Raw genomic sequence first — 20341 nt, forward strand, 5'->3', positions numbered from 1 at the left:
TCCGGTGACTCTAATACACAGTAAATTTGGGAAAACACTGCACACAATCATGACCAGAGATGGTGTGAGAATGAATGGGTGAACATACGAGCACAGGAGGGAAGGGGGTAGAAAACAGGAACTCCTCTGCTTTATGATCCAACTGGCTATTTGAATCAGTAAGCTGCCTGCTGAAATACACCAGCTAATAGTTTTCTTGAGTAATTGCCATTGTTGTTTCGTGTCGTTGAGTTGATTCTGACTCATAGCGATCTGATATGACAGAGTAGAACTGCCCCGTAGGGTTTCTAGGCTGTAATCTTTATGGGAGCAGATCACCAGCTCTTTTCTTCTGCAGAGCTGATGGGTGGGTTCAATGGGTGGGTTCAAATAGTAGACCTTTCGGTTAGCATTAGCCATTATACCACCAGGGCTCTTTTCTTGAGTAATTAGTCTCACAAACTTCTACCAGATCTGAAAAATACACTTTGGCTTCACCCGAATCTATCTCTAAGATCCCCAGATTTTCTTAGCCAGCCCACCTCCTCCCAGATGGTTACCAGATACTCCTGTGGTTGGGAACTGTGCTTTCAGGAGCCACAACAACCATGATAATGCTGTTGCCACACGCTGTTCTTGCAAGATTAATTAGGATGAGATACTTAGACCCTCATTAGTAAATAGTAGAGGAAAAGGCATTTGGAACTATGGATGCCCTTCAAATGTATAAGGCTAGTTATTTGACCCTGTTTCGAAAAAGTAAATAAAATCAGTTGCAAAATGTGGATTATTCCTGGCCACATATCCAAATGTTCTTTCTCTTATTCGGTAATACCTTCTTCTTTTGTGCCCTATTTCACTGGCTGAGAAAACAAAAACAGTTTTAAGTTTTCCCAGAAACATAAGGGGAATGTTGTTGTTAGTTGCCAGCAAGTCAGCTCTGACTCATGGTGACTTTGTGTATAACGGTACGAAACCTTGCCCAGGCCTGCGCCATCTTCATGATTTTTGGTATGCCTGAGCCCCTTGTTGAGGCTATGGTGTCAACCCATCTCACTGAGTGTTTTTTTTTTTTTTTTGTATTTTCATTGACACTCTGCTTTACCAAACATGGATGCCCTTTTCTATCAATTGGCCTTTCCTGATGACATGTCCGAAGTAAATGAGCCAAAATCTTGCTATCCTTGCTTCTAAGGAGCATTCTGGTTGTATTTCTTCTATATATACTAGAAGAAATACATGAGGGGAATAGGGCATTATTAATTTCCCACTGAACTTCATTGTGATCATTTTAATGGCATAGATCGTATCCTATCTGACAGCCATGAAACTATACTCCTCCCACCTAACGAAACCAAACTCATTGCCATCGAGTTGATCCTGACTCATAGCAACCCTATAGGACAGAGTAGAACTGCCCTGTAGGGTTTCTGAAGCTGTAATCTTTATGGAAGCAGACTGCCACCCACATCTTTCTCCCATGGAGCAGTTGGTGGGTTCTAACTGCTGACCTTTCAGTTAGCAGCTGAGCCCTTAACTACTGCACCACCAAGGCTCCTTACTCCTCCCACAGCCCTCCCCAAATACTTACTCTCTTCTTTGGGGTCTTAGGAATGTTGTCTCATGATTGGTTTTAAAAGTAGAACTTATGAGAGATGTAGTTGAAGTCTGTAGAGCAAGTCTAGGCCATCATTGCCGTGGCTGTTATTCAATGGGTGGGGCACACGCAGAGCCCGGAGCTGTGCTGTCTGACTCTGCAGCAAAGCCAGGGACTGAGGCTCCATTGGAGCACTGGGATCCAGGTACCATACCTTCCACATTACTCCAGTGAGTTCCAGTTAAAATGCAGAAACCAGAAGCAGGGGAAGGAAAATGGGGTGCAGAGCAAGGCTTACACCACGAAGGAGAATGATAATGACTCTGCACTTTATGTGTGTGTGTGTGTGTGTGTGTGTGGTAAAAATACATATACGAAAACACTTGGCATTTCAAACTTTTTTACGTGTACAATTCAGTAGTGTTAATTATGTTCACCATGTTGCACAATCATCAACATTATCCGTTTTGCACTTTTTATTTATTCACTTGACAAATGTTTCTGAGCATCTTTTGTCCAAGTACGATGCTAGAGGCTGAGAGACAGTGAACCAGACAGAGACAGTCCCTCCTTTCCTAGAGCTTACAGCATGTGGAGGATATAGACGAAAACTAAGTAAATTAATAAGCATAAAGTTTGGCAAGCGCTAAGGGGAAAGGGTTTTAGGCAAAGAAAGGGCAAGATCTGATATGTGATGTTAATAGTTTACTCTAGCTGCTGTGTGTCAGCAACAGTGGAAGTGGGGGGAACTGAAAAGAATTGATTGCAACAATCCAGATGAGAAAGGATGATGACCTGGACTAGCCTAGTGGTAGTGGAAAACAGATGAGATGGACTCAGATAAACACCTAAGCTGCCACCAGCAATCAAATTTTGGGTGAACCGTATCACTCAGTACTTCTGACACAGTTCCTATAGATGACGGGATAAAATGGAAGATTGAAGCAGAAATGATGAGGAGATTTGGATCACTTCGTTATGATTCAACTCTGCCTCCTTTATTTTAAGCTAAACCCTCGCTTTTGGTTCAACAAGTATTGACTGAAAGAGCATCTTCTTTGCTAGACCCACGGGAACTCAGCAATGAGGAAAAAGATCCTTCCTGCATTCAAGGAGTCGAGGAGTCTACATCCCATTAAAGAAGATGCATGAAGTATACAAATAGCTACAATAAAGCAAAAATGTGGTAAGAATCATAGAATATTCTAAAGGAAGGGCTGGAATTCAGCAAGAAGAGATGAGGATGGGAAATTTAAAGTGGTGGGCGCAGCAGGAACAAAGATATGGAGGTGGGACTCTGTGGGATGTACTCCAGCGTTAGATTTGCAGAGAGAAGTTAGACTGAGTCCATTAGGCAAGCATTGAACATCAGGGTTAGAAACTGTGCTTAATGCCCAGCTACCGGTTCCTTTGCCATCTTTTGTCTTAGGTTCTGAATTTTCCCCATGAACCTGAGTGTGTGTGTGTGTGTATAGTGTATGCATGTACACTTGTCCACGCTGGGGCTGTGGTAACAAAACAGGAGGAGTTCAAGGAAGAGATTTGTTTCTGTTTCAAATATGGGAAAGTAGAAATGAATGGAATTGTCCGTGGCTGCTCTAGTAAGAGTGTTTTTTTTAATAGATATAACATTATTTGATGAAAGAAAAATTTCTTCTTCTTTTTCATTAATCGTGTCTACTGGTGCCCAGATATTCAACCCATGAGGCAACAAAACATCAGTGTATGCCTGGTGGCTGTGTCACTCAGTGAATAGCAAAGTACTCAGGAAATTAAATTAAAAAAGGCATCTTTAGATGCAATCTTGAAAATTAAGCACACAAAATAATGGCGACTGTTACCAACAGAAGAGCTTTTCTTTCTTTCCTTCCTTCCTCTCTCCCACCCTCCTTTCTTCCCTTTTTTGTTTTTTGAAGATTGGAGACCTAACATGGGGCTCAGGCTAGTGACCCGAGGTCTTGGGTAGGCGGGCTTCTTGAGATTGCTGGTGCCAAGAGGCAGCACAAAGACTCTTCTTGGGGAATCGCATTCTAACCAGGCCACAGGCATTCCTGTATTATTCTGGCAAGCAAAGTGGCTGCTGCAGGATCATTATGATTTGCTTTCAGAAGGTTTTTCTTCTTTGTCTCTACCAGAGTCACCAGGAAACCACAGCTCCAACTGGGAGGTTCACGGGAAATCGTCTGGAAGCCAATACCTGGGGACGCGTACCATGTTGTCCTCTTGTCCTATTGACATTATCATGTTGTCGTTCTTTTTCTTGTCACATAGAAAAGTAACAAAAAGTATAGAAGAAAAAATTACAGACAAAGTTACCTAGTCACCTTAGGAATGCTTTCCTTCATATGTCATAGACTTCAGCATAGGGGAAAATGTAGCTCTACGCTCATTTGGGGGATTCCCTTTCACCGTTATGGATGCGAGTATAAAGAAATTTCTCTTACCATTGGTTTCTTCCTTCTCTGATCCTCTCTCCAAAGGCACCGCATTTCTCTAGAGAGTGTGTCCCAAATGCCTTATGTCTATGAAGCTCTTTACAAACATTAATAGACGAATGGTTAGTTTATATAAAGCACACATGTATTGCTCTGACATAAGCAGTGAGGAGCCCACAGTTTACATTTTTTGTCTATCTTTTGAAAAGGAATGAGAAATCATATTCCAGATGATCCAACCTTTCAAGCTGGAGAGGGAAGGGGGTGTAAAAGGAACCCAGATTTAAAAGAGGTTTAAATTTGGACCCTTTGTGACCCGAGTGCAAATATGAAGGCTGGCATCCAGGCTCACACTGATCGTTAGAAGCATAAGTAGATCTCAAAATCATTTTCCCACCTTCAGCTCCATGCTTCTCTGCCTTGAACAGATCCCAAAATACTGCACTTATTTCTGAGCTCTTAATTAAACACACACACACACACTGATACAGTCACTAATAATTATAATGGCAGTAAGGCAGGCTTGAGTTTTTATACAAAAGCCAAGAAGACATGGCATCACTGCATATCTCAGCTTTATTCTATTGGCCATGTGTTCGGAATTCTTTATAAGTCATGGGGTATGCAAACTCATGTTTTACATATACATCTTCATATTTTACACAACCAAATGTCTTGACAATGCCAGCTATTAAATTATTTATATCACTTGAAATTTAGGAATTTTTTGGTGGAAAGAGTGCGGTGTTTGGATTCCAACTGTAACACAGTGTACAGTGTAAAAGGTGAGTGTAAGGGGCGTATGTGTCAGCCTGGCCACGAATTCCTCCTCTGCCTCAGAGAGCTGTGTGCCTTTGCGATAGGTACACAACCTTTCTGGACAACAGTTTCCTCATCTTCAATAAGAGCAAATAACAATAGTACCTCACAGGATCATTGTGAGGATTAAATATGATAATACACGTGAAACCTAGTGTTTGGTACATATAATGTAGTTAACGAACACTTCCTTTGTCCTTGTTGTTAGTTGCTGTGGAATTGATTCCAACTGACGTGACCTCACATGTGCAGAGCAGAACTACTCCACGGGGTTTTCAAGGCTGTGAATTTTTAGAAGCAGATCACCAGGCCTGTCTTCTGAGAAGCTAACTTTAAGAAATATTACGTATATATATACTTATATTTCTTCTTGTTGTTGTTGTTAGGTGCCATTGAGTCGGTTTCGACTCATAGTGATCCTATGCACAACAGAATGAAACACTGTCCTGTGCCATCCTCACAATCGTTGTTATGCTTGTGCCCATTGTTGCAGCCACTGTGTCAATCCATTTTGTTGAGGGTCTTCCTCTTTTTCAGTGACCCTCTAATTTACCAAGCATGATATCCTTCTCTGTGGATTGATCCCTCCTGATAACACAACCAAAGTATGTGGGTGTAGTCTCACTATCCTTGCTTCTAAGGAGCATTCTGGTTGTACTTCTTCCAAGACAGATTTGTTTGTTCTTTTGGCTGTCCATGGTTTATTCAACATTCTTCACCAACGCGACAATACAAAAAAGATATCAATTCTTCTTCGGTCTTCCTTATTCATTGTCCAGCTTTCACATGCATATGAGGCAATTGAAAACACCACGGCTTGGGTCAGGCGCACCTTAGTTCTCAAGGTGACATCTTTGCTCTTCAACACTTTAAAGAGGTCTTTTGATTTCTTGACTGCTGCTTCCGTGAGTGTTGATTGTGGATCTAAGAAAAATGAAATACTTAGCAACCCCAATCTTTTCTTCGTTCATCATGATGTTGCTTATTGGTCCAGTTGTGAGGATTTTTGTTTTCTTTATGTTGAAGTGTAATCCATATTGAAGGCTGTAGTCTTTGATCTTCATCAGTAAATGCTTCAAATCCTCTTCACTTCCAGCAAGCAAGCTTGTGTCATCTGCATAACGCAGGTTGTTAATGAGTTTTCCTCCAATCCTGATGCCCCGTTCTTCTTCATATAGCCCAGCTTCTTGGATTATTTGCTCAGCATACAGATTGAATAAGTATGGTGAAAGGATACAACCCTGACTCACACCTTTCCTGATTTTAAACAATGCAGTATCCGCTTGTCCTGTTCAAATAATTGCCTTTTGATCCAGGTACAGATTCCTTACAAGCACAATTAAGTGTTCCAGAATTCCCATTCACCCAAATATAATCCATAATTTGTTATGGTCCACACAGTCCAATGCTTTTGTGTAGTCAATAAAACACAGGTAAACATGTTTCTGGTATTCTTTACCTTCAACCAGGATCCATTTGACATCAGCAGTGATATCCATGGTTCCATGTCCTCTTCCAAATCTGGCTTGAATTTCTGGCAGTTCCCTGTCGATATACTGCTACAGCTGCTTTTGAATGATCTTCAGCAAAATTTTGCTAGCATGTGATGTTAATGATATTGTTCAATAATTTCCCCATTTGGTTGGATCAGCTTTCTTGGGAATAGGCATAAATATAGATCACTTCCAGTTGATTGGCCAGGTAGCTGTCTTCCAAATTTCTTGGCATAGACAAGTGGGCACTTCCAACACGGCATCCAATTGTTGAAACATCTCAACTGGTATTTCATCAAATCCCGGAGCCTTGTTTTTCAACAATGCCTTCAATGTAGCTTAGACTTCTTCCTTCAATACCATCAGTTCCTGAATATATGCTATCTCCTGAAATGGTTGAATGTCAACCAATGCTTTTTGGTATAGTGACTCTGTACTCCTTCCATTTTCTTTTGATGCTTCCTGCCTTATTTAACATTTTCCCCCATAGAATCCTTAAGTATTGCAACTTGAGGCTTGACTTTTTTCTTCAGTTCTTTCAGCTTGAGAAATACTGAACGTGTGGTTTTCTATCTCCAGGTCTTTGCACATGTCATGATGATATTTTACCTTGTCTTTTCAAGCATCCTTTTGAAATCTCCTGTTCAGCTCTTTTACTTTATCTCTTTTCCTTTTGATTTTGCTACTCAACATTCAAGAGCAAGTTTCAGAGTCTCTTTTGACAATCATTTAAGTCTTTTCTTTCTCTCCTGTCTTTTCAATGACTTCTTCCTTTTTTCATGTATGATGTCCTAGATGTCATTCCAAAACTTGTCCCGTCTTCGGTCATTAGTGTTCAATGCATCAAATCTATTCTTGAGATGGTCTCTAAATTCAGGTGGGATATACTTAAGGTCGTACTTTGGCTCTCGTGGACTTGTTCTAATTTTCTTCAGTTTCAACTTGAACTCGTGTGTGAGTGATTGATGATCTGATCCGCAGTCAGCCCCTGGCCTTGTTCTGACTGATGATGTTGAGCTTTTCCATTGTCTTTTTCCACAGATGTATTCAATTTGATTACTGTGTATTCCATTCTGGAGGTCAATGTGTATAGTCACCATTTATGTTGGTGAAAAAGGTATTTGCAATGAAGAAATCGTTTGTCTTGCAAAATTCAATCATGTGATCTCTGGCATCATTTCTACCAAGACCATATTTCCCAACTACCAATCCTTCTTCTTTGTTTCCAGCTTTCAAATTCCCATCACCGGCAATTATCAGTGCATCCTGATTGTAGGTTCGCTCAGTTTCAGACTGCAGAAGTTGGTAAATACCTTCAATTTCTTCATCTTTGGCCAGTGGTTGGTGTGTAAATTTGAATAATAATCCTGTTTAACTGGTCTTCCTAGCAGGTATATGGATATTGTGCTATCACTGACAGCACTGTACTTCAAGATAGATCTTGAAATGTTCTTTTTGATGATGAATGCAATGCCTTTCCTCTTCAAGTTGTTATTCCTATTGTCTAATTCGCAATGACCAATACCAGTCCATTTCAACTCACTAATGCCTAGGATATTGATGTTTATGTGTTCCATTTCATTTTTACTATTTCCAATTTTCCTAGATTCATACTTCGTAATTCCAGGTTCTGATTATTCATGAATGTTTGCAGCTGTTTCTTCTCGTTTTTAGCCGTGCCACATCAACAAATGAAGGTCCCGAAAGCTTGATTCCATCCACATCATTAAGGTCGACTCTACTTTGAGGAGGCAGTTCTTCCCCAGTCACATTTTGAGTGCCTTCCAACCTGAGGGGCTCATCTTCTGGCACTATATCAGACAATGGTCCACTGCTATGCATACAGTTTTCAATGGTTAATCCATTTCAGAAGTAGACTTCCAGGTCCTTCTTCCTAGTCTGTCTTAGTCTGGAAGCTCAGCTGAAACCTGTCTGCCATAGGTGACCCTGCTAGTATTTGAATACCAGTGGCATAGCTTCCAGCATCACAGCAACACAAAAGCCCCCACAGTAAGACAACCTAACAGATGTGTTCTGTTCACCTCTGTACACATGGGATTGCCATCATATATGTGATACTTCATATATGTTTTTGTTGTTGTTAGGTGCCACCAAGTCAGTTCCAACTCATAGCGACCCTATACACAACAGAATGAAACACTGCCCGGTCCTGCGCCATCCTTACAACCATTGTTATGCTTGAGCTCATTGTTGCAGCCACTGTGTCAATCCACCTTGCTGAGGGTCTTCCCCTTCTCCACTGACCCTGTACTCTGCCAAGCATGATGTCCTTCTCCAGGGACTCATCCCTCCTGATAACTTGTCCAAAGTATGTATGATGCAGTCTCACCATCCTTGCTTCTAAGGAGCATTCTGGTTGTACTTCTTCCAACAGATCCGTTCGTTCTTCTGGCAGTCCATGGTATATTCAATATTCTTCGCGAACACCACAATTCAAAGGTGTGGACTCTTCTTCAGTCTTCCTTATTTCATTGTCTAGCTTTCACATGCATATGATGTGATTGAAAATATCATGGCTTGGGTCAGGTGCACCTTAGTCTTCAGGGTGACATCTTTGCTCTTCAACACTGAAGAGGTCGTTTGCAGCAGATTTACCCAATGTAACGCGTCTTTTGATTTCTTAACTGCTGCTTCCATGGCTGTTGATTGTGGATCCAAGTCAGACGAAATCCTTGACAAATTCAATCTTTTCTCCATTTATAATGATGTTGCTTATTGGTCCAGTTGTGAGGATTTTTGTTTTCTTTATGTTGAGGTGTAGTCCATACTGAAGGCTGTGGTCTTCGTTCTTCATTAGTAAGTACTTCAAGTCCTCTTCACTTTCTGCAAGGAAGGTTGTGTCATCTGCATAATGCAGGTTGTTAATGAGTCTTCCTCCAATCCTGATGCCCCATTCTTCTTCATATAGTCCAGCTTCTCGTAGTATCTGTTCAGCATACACATTAAATAGGTGTGGTGAAAGAATAAAACCCTGGCGCACACCTTTCCTGACATCAAACCAATCAGTATTCCCTTGTTCTGTCCGAACAACTGCCTCTTGATCTATGTAAAATTTCCTCATGAGCACAATTAAGTGTTCTGGAATTCCCATTCTTCACAGTGTTATCGATAGTTTGTTATGATCCACAGAGTTGAATGCCTTTGCATAGTCAATAAAACACAGGTAAACATCCTTCTGGTATTCTCTGCTTTCACCCAGGATCCATCTGACATCAGCAATGACATCCCTGGTTCCATGTTCTCTTCTTAATCTGGCCTGAATTTCTGGCAGTTCCCTGTCAATACACTGCTGTGACCACTTTTGAATGATCTTCAGCAAAATTTTGCTTGCGTGTGATATTAATGATATTGTTCTATAATTTCCACATTTGGTTGGATCACCTTTCTTGGGAATAGGCATAAATATGGATCTCTTCCAGTCAGTTGGCCAGGAAGCTATCTTCCATATTTCTTGGCATAGACGAGTGAGCACCTCTAGCGCTGCATCTGTTTGTCGAAACACCTCAATGGATATTCCGTCAATTCCTGGGGCCTTGTTTTTCACCAATGCCTTCAGAGCAGCTTGGACTTCTTCCTTCAGTACCATCGGTTCCTGATCATATGCCACCTCTTGAAATGGTTGACTATTGACTAATTCTTTTTGGCATAATGACTCTGTGTATCCTTCCATCTTCTTTTGATGCTTCCTGAGTTGCTTAATATTTTCCCCATAGAATCCTTCAGTATTGCAACTCGAGGCTTGAATTTTTCCTTTAGTTCTTTCAGCCTGAGAAACGCCGAGTATGTTCTTCCCTTTTGGTTTTCCATCTCCAGCTCTTTGCATATGTCATTATAACACTTTACTTTTTCTCGAGAGGCCATTTGAATTCTTCTGTTCAGTTCTTTTACTTCATCAATTCTTCCTTTTGCTTTAGCTGCTCAATGTTCGAGAGCAAGTTTCAGAGTCCCCTCTGACATCCATCTTGGTCTTTTCTTTCTGTCCTGTCTTTTCATCAACCTCTTTCTTTCTTCATGGATAATGTCCTTGATGTCATTCTACAACTTGTCTGGTCTTTGGTCACTAGTTTTCAATGCGTCAAATCTATTCTTGAGATGGTCTCTAAATTCGGGTGGGATGTACTCAAGGTCATATTTTGGCTCTTGTAGACTTGCTCTGATTTTCTTCAGTTTCAGCTTGAACTTGCATATGAACAATTGACGGTTTGTTCCACTGTCGGCCCCTGGCCTTGTTCTGACTGATGATGTTGAGCTTTTCCATCATCTCTTTCCACAGATGTAGTCAATTTGATTTCTGTGTGCTCCATCTGGTGAGGTCCATGTGTATAGTCACTGTTTATGTTGGTGAAAGAAGGTATTTGCAATGAAGAAGTCGTTGGTCTTCGAAAATTCTATCATTCTATCTCTGGCATTGTTTCTATCACCAAGGCCATATTTTCCAACTATTGATCCTTCTTCTTTGTTTCCAACTTTCGCATTCCATTCGCCAGTAATTATCAATGGATCTTGATTGCATGTTCAATCAATTTCAGACTGCAGCAGCTTATAAAAGTCTTCTATTTCTTTATCTTTGGCCCTAGTGGTTGGTGCGTAAATTTTAATAATAGTCGTATTAACTCACCTTCCTTGTAGGTGTATGGATATTATCCCATCACTGACAGCGTTGTACTTCAGGATAGATCTTGAAACGTTCTTTTTGATGATGAATGCAACACCATTTCTCTTCGAGTTGTCATTCCCAGCATAGTAGACTACATGGCTTCATATATCTATGTATATATATGATACTTCATATATATACATATAGATATATATAAGCTCATTGCCACTGAGGTGATTCCAACTCATAGGGACCCTATAGGACAGAGTAGAACTGCCCTATTGGATTTCCAAGGAACTGCTGGTGGATTTGAACTGCCTACCTTTTGGTTAGCATCCCAGCTTTTAAGCAGGGAGCCACCAGAGCTCCATATATACATGTATATGTGTGCGTGTGTGTGTGTGTATATATATATATATATATGTATATGTATAAACAAAATCAAACCCATTGCCATCGAGTCAATTCCGACTCATAGTGACCCTGTAAGACAGAGTAGAACAGCCCCATAGAGTTTCCAAGGAGCGCCTGGTGGATTTCAACTGCCAACATTTTGGTTAGCAGCCGTAGCACATAACCACTATGCCACCAGGGCTGTTTGAACCCACCATCTATTCTGCAGGAGAAAGATATAGCTGTCTGCTTCTGTAAAGATTACAGGCTTAGAAACCCTATGCAACAGTTCTACTACTCTGTCCTATAGGGTTGCTATGAGTAAGAATTGACTTGAGAATATTGGGGGTTTTGGTATGTGTATGTATATATATATATATTTGAACACTAGTGACAGAAGACCAGACAAGTTGTGGAATGACATCAAGGACATCATCCATGAAGGATTCAACAGGTCATTGAAAAGACAGGAAAGAAAGAAAAGACCAAGACGGATGTCAGAGGAGACTCAAACTTGCTCACGAACATCAAGCACCTAAAGCAAAAGGAAGAAATGATGAAGTAAAAGAACTCAACAGAAGATTTCAAAGGGCGGCCCAAGAAGACAAAGTAAAGTATTATAATGACATGCGCAAAGACCTGGAGATGCAAAACCAAAAGGGAAGAACAGGCTCAGCGTTTCTCAAACTGAAAGAATTGAGGAAAAAATTCAAGCCTCAAGTTGCAATAGTGAAGGATTCTATGGGGAAAATATTAAACGATGCAGGAAGCATCAAAAGAAGATGGAAGAAATACACAGAGTCATTATACCAGAAAGAATTAGTTGATGTTCAACCATTTCAAGAGGTAGCATATGATCAGGAGCCGATGGTTCTGAAGGAAGAAGTCCAAGCTGCTCTGAAAGTATTGGTGAAAAACAAAGCTCCAGGCATTGACAGAATATCCATTGCGGTGTTTCAACAAACGGATGCAGTGCAGGAGGTGCTTACTCGTCTATGCCAAGAAATATGGAAGATAGCTTCCTGGCCAACTGACTGGAAGAGATCCATATTTATGCCTATTTCCAAGAAAGGTGATCCAACCGAATGTGGAAATTATAGAACAATATCATTAATATCACACGCAAGCAAAATTTTGCTGAAGATCATTCAAAAGTGGTCACAGCAGTGTATTGACAGGGAACTGCCAGAAATTCAGGCCAGATTAAGAAGAGAACATGGAACCAGGGATATCATTGCTGATGTCAGATGGATCCTGGGTGAAAGCAGAGAATACCAGAAGGATGTTTACCTGTGTTTTATTGACTATGCAAAGGCATTTGACTGTGTGGATCATAAGAAATTATGGATAACACTGTGAAGAATGGGAATTCCAGAACACTTAAATGTGGTCATGAGAAACCTTTACATAGATCAAGAGGCAGTTGTTCGGACAGAACAAGGGGATACTGATTGGTTTGAAGTCAGGAAAGCTGTGTGTCAGGGTTGTATTCTTTCACCATACCTATTCCATTTGTATGCTGAGCAAATAACCCGAGAAGCTGGACTATATGAAGAAGAATGGGGCATCAGGATTGGAGGAAGACTCATTAACAACCTGCATTATGCAGATGACACAACCTTCCTTGCTGAAAGTGAAGAGGACTTGAAGTACTTACTAATGAAGATCAAAGACCACAGCCTTCAGTATGGATTGCACCTCAACATAAAGAAAACAAAAATCCTCACAACTGGACCAATGAGCAACATCATGATAAACGGAGAAAACATTGAAGTTGTCAAGGATTTCATTTGACTTGGATCCACAATCAATAGCCATGGAATCGGCAGTCAAGAAATCAAACTACGTATTGCATCGTGTAAATCTGCTGCAAAGGACCTCTTTAAAGTGTTGAAAAGCAAAGATGTCACCTTGAAGACTAAGGTGCGCCTCACCCAAGCCGTGGTATTTTCAATTGTATCATATGCATGTGGAAGGTGGACAATGAATAAAGAAGACTGAAGAAAAATCAACACCTTTGAATTGTGGTGTTGGCAAAGAATATCGAATATACCATGGAGTACCAAAAGAACAAACAAATCTGTCTTGGCAGAAACACAACCAGAATGCTTCTTAGAAGCAAGGATGGCGAGACTGCGTCTTATGTACTTTGGACATGTTGTCAGAAGGGATTGGTCCCTGGAGAAGGACATCATGCTTGACAAAGTACAGCATCAGCAGGAAAGAGGAAGACCCTCAACAAGGTGGGTTCACACAGTGGCTGCAGCAATGAGCTCAAGCATAACAACGATGGTAAGGGTGGCTCAGGACCAGGCATTGTTTCGTTCTGTTGTGCATAGGGTTGCTATGAGTCAGAACCAACTTGATGGCACCTAACAACAACAACAACAAATATATATATAGGAAACCCTGGTGGCGTAGTGGTTAAGAGTTATGGCTGCTAACCAAAAGGTCAACTGTTCAAATTCATCAGGCTCACCTTGGAAACCCTATGGGATAATTCTACCCTGTCCTTTAGGGCCACTATGAGTCAGAATCAACTCAGTGGCAATGGGTTTGGTTTTTTTGGTTTAATGCTCTAAAAAGGAAATAGTTAAAAATGTTATAGTTCATTTATATAAGAAATATTATACAGCTGTTAAAATGATATTTTTGAAGGATTTTACAATGCTTGAGAAAAAAATTATGATATTAAGTGAAGAAGTTACATAAAGCACTTTATTATATACAGCATGATATTTCTCACACACACACTCGCACACTTCATATAACTGTAAGGAAATATATATGCATATGTATATACACACACACCACAACACGTCTGTCTGCTTGTCATACTGTGGTGGTTTGTGTGTTGCTGTGATGCTGGAGGCTATGCCACCAGTATTTCAAATACTAGCAGGTTACCCATGGTGGACAGGTTTCAGCTGAGCTTCCAGACTAAGACAGAGTGGGAAGAAGGGCCTAGCAGTCTTCTGAAAAAACTGGTCAGTGGAAACCTTATGAATAGCAGTGGAACATTGTCTGATATAGTGCTGGAAGATGATCCCCTCAGGTTGGAAAGCACTCAAAATACAACTGGGGAAGAGCTGCCCCTCAAAGTAGAGTCAACCTTAATGACATGGATGGAGTCAAGCTTTGGAGACCTTCATTTGCTGATGTAGCACGACTCAAAATGAGAAGAAACAGGTGCTAACATCCATGAATAATCAGAACATGGAAGGTATGAAGTATGAATCTAAGAGAATTGAAGTCATCAAAAATGACATGGAAAGCATAAAGATAGATATTTTAGGCATTAATGAGCTGAAATGGACTGGTACTGGCCATTTTGAATCACACAATCATATAGTCTACTATGCTGGGAATTGTAAACTAAGGAGGAATGGCATTGCATTCACCGTCAAAAAGAACATTTCGAGATCTATCCTGAAGTACAAGGCTGTCTGTGATGGGATAATATCCATACACCTACAAGGGAGATCATTTAACACTATTATTCAAATTTATGCACCAGCCACTAATGCCAAAGATGAAGAAATTGAAGATTTTTACCAACTTTGGCAGTTTGAAATTGATCAAACATGCAATCAAGATGCATTGATAATTACTGGTGATTGGAAACAAAGAAGAATCTGTTGTTGGAAAATATGGCCGTGGTAACAGAAATGATACTGGAGATCACATGATAGAATTTTGCAATACCAATGACTTTTTCATTGCAAATACCTTTGTTCTACAACATAAACAGAAACTATACACGTGGACCTCACCAGATAGGAAACACAGGAATCAAATCGACTACATCTGTGGAAAGAGACGATGGAAAAGCTCAGTAACATTGGACAGAATAAGACCAGGGACCAACTGCGGAACAGACCATGAGCTGCTTAAACTTGCTTAAATGCAAGTTTAAGTTGACACTGAAGAAAATTAGAACAAGTCCACAAAAGCCAAAGTATGACTTTGAGTGTATCCTAGAATAGATTTGATATGTTGAACACTAATGACCAAAGACTGAAGGAGTTGTGGAAAGGACATCATACATGAAGAAAGCAAGTGGTCATTAAAAAGACAGGAAAAAGAAAAAACTAAAATGGATGTCAGAAGAGACTCTGAAAATTGTTCTTAACATAGAATAGCTGAAGCAAAAGAAAGAAATGACGAAGTAAAAGAGCAGAAGAGATTTCAAAGGGCAGCTTGAGAAGACAAAGTATTACAATGAAATATGCAAAGACTGGAGTTAGAAAGCCAAAATGGAACAACACGCTCAGCATTTCTCAAGCTGAAAGAACTGAAGAAAAAATTCAAGCTTCGAGTTGCAATATTGAAGGATTCTCTGGGCAAAATGGAACCCTGTTAGCATAACGGTTAAGATCTCGGCTCCTAGCCGAAAAGTCAGCTGTTCAAATCCACCAGTTTCCACTCCTTGGAAACTCTATTGGGCAGTTCTACTCTGCCCTATAGGATCACTTGAAGTCAGAATGACTTGACAGCACCTAACGACAACAACAAGAACAATGGGCAAAATATTGAATGACACAGGAAGCATCAAAAGAAGATGGAAAGAATACAGAGTCACTATACCAAAAAGAATTGGTCAAGGCTCAGCTATTTCAGGAGGTAGCATATGATCAAGAACTGGTGCTACTGAAGGAATAATTCCAAAATGCACTGAAGATATTGGTGAAAAACAAAAAAACAAGGCTCCAGGAATTCACAGAATACCAACTGAGATATTTCAACAAATGGATGCAGTGCTGGAGGTGCTCAACTGTCTGTGCCAAGAGATTTGTAAGACTGCTACCTGGCCAACAGAAGAGGTCCATTATTTGTGCCTATTCCAAAGAAAGGTTACCCAACAGAATGTGGAAATTATTGAATAATACTACTAATATCATATGCAAGTAAAATTTTGCTGAAGATAATTTAAAAACAACTGTAGCAGTACATTGACAGGGAACTGCCAGAAATTCAAGTCAGATTCAGAAGAGGATGTGGAGCAAGGGATATCATTGTAGATGTCGTGTGGATCTTGGCTGAAGGCAGAAAATACCAAAAAATTGTTTACCTGTGTTTTATTGCCTATGGAAAGGCATTTGACTGTGTGAATCACAACAAATTATGGATAACATTGCAAAGAATGGGAATTCCAGGACACGTATATTGTCCTCATGAGGAACCTGTGCATAGACCAAGAGGCAGTCGTTCAGTGGTTCAAACAGAACAACAGGATGCTGTGTGATTTAAATTCAGGAAAGGTGTGCGTAAGGGTTTCATCCTTTCACCCATGCTTATTCAATCTGTACGCTGAGCAAATAATTGGAGAAGCTGGGCAATATGAAGAAGAACATGGCATCAGGACTGGAGAAAGGCTATTTAACGACCCTCAATATGCTGATGGTACAACTTGCTAAAAGTGAAGAAGACTTGAAGCACTTACTGATGAAGATCAAAGACTACAATATGCTGATGGTACAACTTGCTAAAAGTGAAGAAGACTTGAAGCACTTACTGATGAAGATCAAAGACTACAATATGCTGATGGTACAACTTGCTAAAAGTGAAGAAGACTTGAAGCACTTACTGATGAAGATCAAAGACTACAGCCTTCAGCATGGATTATACTTCAATATAAAGAAAACAAAGATCTTCACAACTGGACCAATAAGCAATATCGTGATAAATGAAGAGAAGATTGAAATTGTCAAGGATTTCATTTTTCTTGGATCCACAATCAACGCCCGTGGAAAAAGCAGTCAAGAAATCAAACGATGTATTGCATCGAACAAATCTGCTGTGAAAGGCTTTCTTTATAGTGTTTAAAAGCTAAGATGTCACTTTGAGGGCTAAGGTGCACTTGACCCAAGCCATGATATTTTCAATCACCCATGCATGAGAAAGCTAGACAATGAAAAGGAAGACTGAAGAACAACTGATGCCTTTGGATTATGATGTTGGCAAAGAATATCGAATATACCATGGCTGCCAGAAGAATGAACAAATCTGTCTTGGAAGAAGTATAGCCAGAGTGCTTCTTGGCTCGAGGATGGTGAGACTCTGTCTCCTGTAATTTAGGACCGGTACCTGGAGAAGGACATCATGCTTGGTAAGGTAAAGCATCAGTGACAAAAAGGAGGACTCAGTGGCAAAAAACAGGATGCATTGACACAGTGGCTGGAACCATGGGCTTAAACACAGCAACGATTGTGAGGATGGTGCTTGAATGGGCAGTATTTCATTCTGTTGTGCATAGGGTCACTGTGAGTTAGAATCAACTCGACGGCACCTAACAACAATGACACACACACACACACACATATACAGTGGTTATTTTGGGGGTGTGGCATTATAGGAGATTTTAATTTTCTTTATACTTTTCTCTATTTTCCAAGTTTCCTCAGATGAGTTTGTAATCTTTCAGTAAAATTTTTATAATTCTATAAAACCTTGAAAAAGATTTAATGAACCAGTACAAATGACTCATTAGGACTGTTACAGCCAAAGCAAAATTACATGTATACTTACAAGTTTAAAAAAGGGACAAAAAGAGTGAGAAGATAAGTCCTAAACATTTCCTAGTAAAGAGCAGAGTCCTCAAAGGGATCAAAGGCTGGAAACGAGTTAAATAAGCCAAAAAATAAAAAATAATAAAAAAATAAGGAGAGGGCAGCCCCAGACAACGGGGTAAAACCCAGAGCTTTTCAGTTTACTAAGCACTTTCAGCAGATCTCCAAGGCACTGGTGTCTTAAAATTGCAGAGGAATAAACCCTGATGGTGTAGTGGTGAAGAGCTTGGCTGCTAACCAAAAGGTCAACAGTGCAAATCCACCAGCCGATCCTTGGAAACTCTATGGGGCAGTTTGACTCTGTCCTATAGGGTTGCTCTGAGTCGTAACCCACTCGATGGCACCTAAAGTTTTCTTGGAAAGTGTACCCCCCTCCAAAAAAACACAAGATTTAGAAAATGAAGAACTACAGTAGTTCAAGCTCTAAAGGAAAGCAGGAAGTCAATAAGTGAGGAATTCCCATCAATTTTTTTCTAAAAGAACTTGAAACAAACAGAAATTTTCAGACTTAACAAAATTCACCCACTTTGCAGACAAGGATGGAAGCCTCATTTGGAGCGGTTTCCATTATATTAACGCACTGGTAAGCAGCTTTTTGCTGAGGAATAGGGTCCTGTCTCTGCCTGTCTGGTTCATTTCACTCCCAACACGCCTGTCTGCAGTTCTCCGTGGGAGAGCTCCAGCCTCTCTTGCTGCATGTCCAGCCACCTGCTGCTCTTTTTCTCTCCTGTTCTGTCACTGCAGCAGAAACATCCCCCAAACTAACTTTGGTTAAAGTGATTCTTAAGGTACAGGCAGAAGAGAGCCAGAAATGTTTGCTGTTCTTTCTGCCTGTGCCCCTCTGTGGGAGTTATACCCGTTAACTACTAGCCACCCAGAGGAGCCTTGGAAGATAGGCTTTGTGATCTGCTTTGAAAGGTCACAGCCTTGAAAACGCTATGGAGCAGTTCTACTCTGCACACATGGGGTCACAATGAGTTGGAACAGACTCCAAGGCAATTAACAACTGGTTTTAGCAAAAATTGGAGAAGTTACTGTGCCAACTTCCGGAATGGTGTCACTCATTTTCATTTATTTTTTTTCCTTCCTCCTTTCCTTCCTTTCTCCTTCCGTCTCGCCCTTCCTGCCTCCCTCCTTCCTTCCCTTCTTTCCTTCCTTATTTCCTCCCTTCCTTCCTTTCTCCCTCCCTCCCTCATTCATTCATTCATTCACCTATGCAAGTACTATCTTAGTAACTTTATCAAGCACTTACTGTGTGCCATCTACCGCGCTACGCACCAGGAATATAAAGATACATAAGACATGACCCATTGCTGATATTGTATTTTTATTGTCTTTGCTTTAACTCCCAATGGGACTCTAGTATCCATGCAGACAGTGAGGTTTATTACGTATCTGCTATATGTCAGGTACTTTCACAGAGCTTATCTTACTTAATTCCATCACCCACCCAGAGGTAGATATTAGTACCATTCTCTAATACAGGTGATGAATTTAGGCTCAGAGGGTTTAACTGTCTAACCCAAGGGCACTCAGTTCCTATGAGCAGGAGTCAAGCTGTGATTCTAAGTTCTCTGACTTCAAGTTCAGTGCTTTTTCCACTGTGCCTGTGTTTTGGCTATGACGACCATGTTCATACCTTCACGCTTTTACCTTTTGTATACTGGGCTGCCTATGTAGTGTGCACAATTCATACATGTATGGAGTCAGGCTTCTTTCACATGGTTTAGAATTTGCACACACACATGCATTTTTCATATTTAGGAAACTGGTAAAGATTTTACTACTTCAGTGTACAGAGCCAGGTACGTAGGCCTTAGACGACCTCAGGCAGATCAGCAAACATAAACACACCAGGGGAGGCTTGTACGTGTTCTGAAGACATACCCGCCCTGCTTGGAGCTGGTTACAGAGGACACACGGGCAGGAAACTTTCCCGGTGTACGAACGATGACCAGGATCACTCTTGAAATCATGACAGAAAGATCAGATTCTTCATTTTAATTTTGACGAATTACGAAAAAAAAAAAAAAAAAACCAAGATGTACAGAGAATATCATGACCCGGAAACGAAAAGTGTCATTTTGACATATTTGAATGAAAAGCGTCATTTGTCATATTTGAATGAAAAGTGTCATTTTGTCATAGTTGTCTCAAGATTTTTAAAAAACAAATGAACAACAACATTATGACATTGAACTCTCTTTTGTCTGCCAGTCCCCATCCTCCATCCACCCACTCCGTGCTGGTGAGCACTGTCAAAGGCCTGGTTTCCGATCCACTGTTTGACACATTTACGTGAACATGTATGTTTTCATTAAAATTTATACTATTGTTTCGTGTGTTTATTATAAAATATACAGAATGGTGTCATGCTACAGCTTACATTTTCTTTTACATAGCACTATGTTTGAGAGCTCTATGCCGAAATATAAAAA

This window comes from Loxodonta africana, chromosome 10 (genome assembly GCF_030014295.1).
Source record: "Loxodonta africana isolate mLoxAfr1 chromosome 10, mLoxAfr1.hap2, whole genome shotgun sequence".
Lineage (NCBI taxonomy): Eukaryota > Metazoa > Chordata > Mammalia > Proboscidea > Elephantidae > Loxodonta > Loxodonta africana.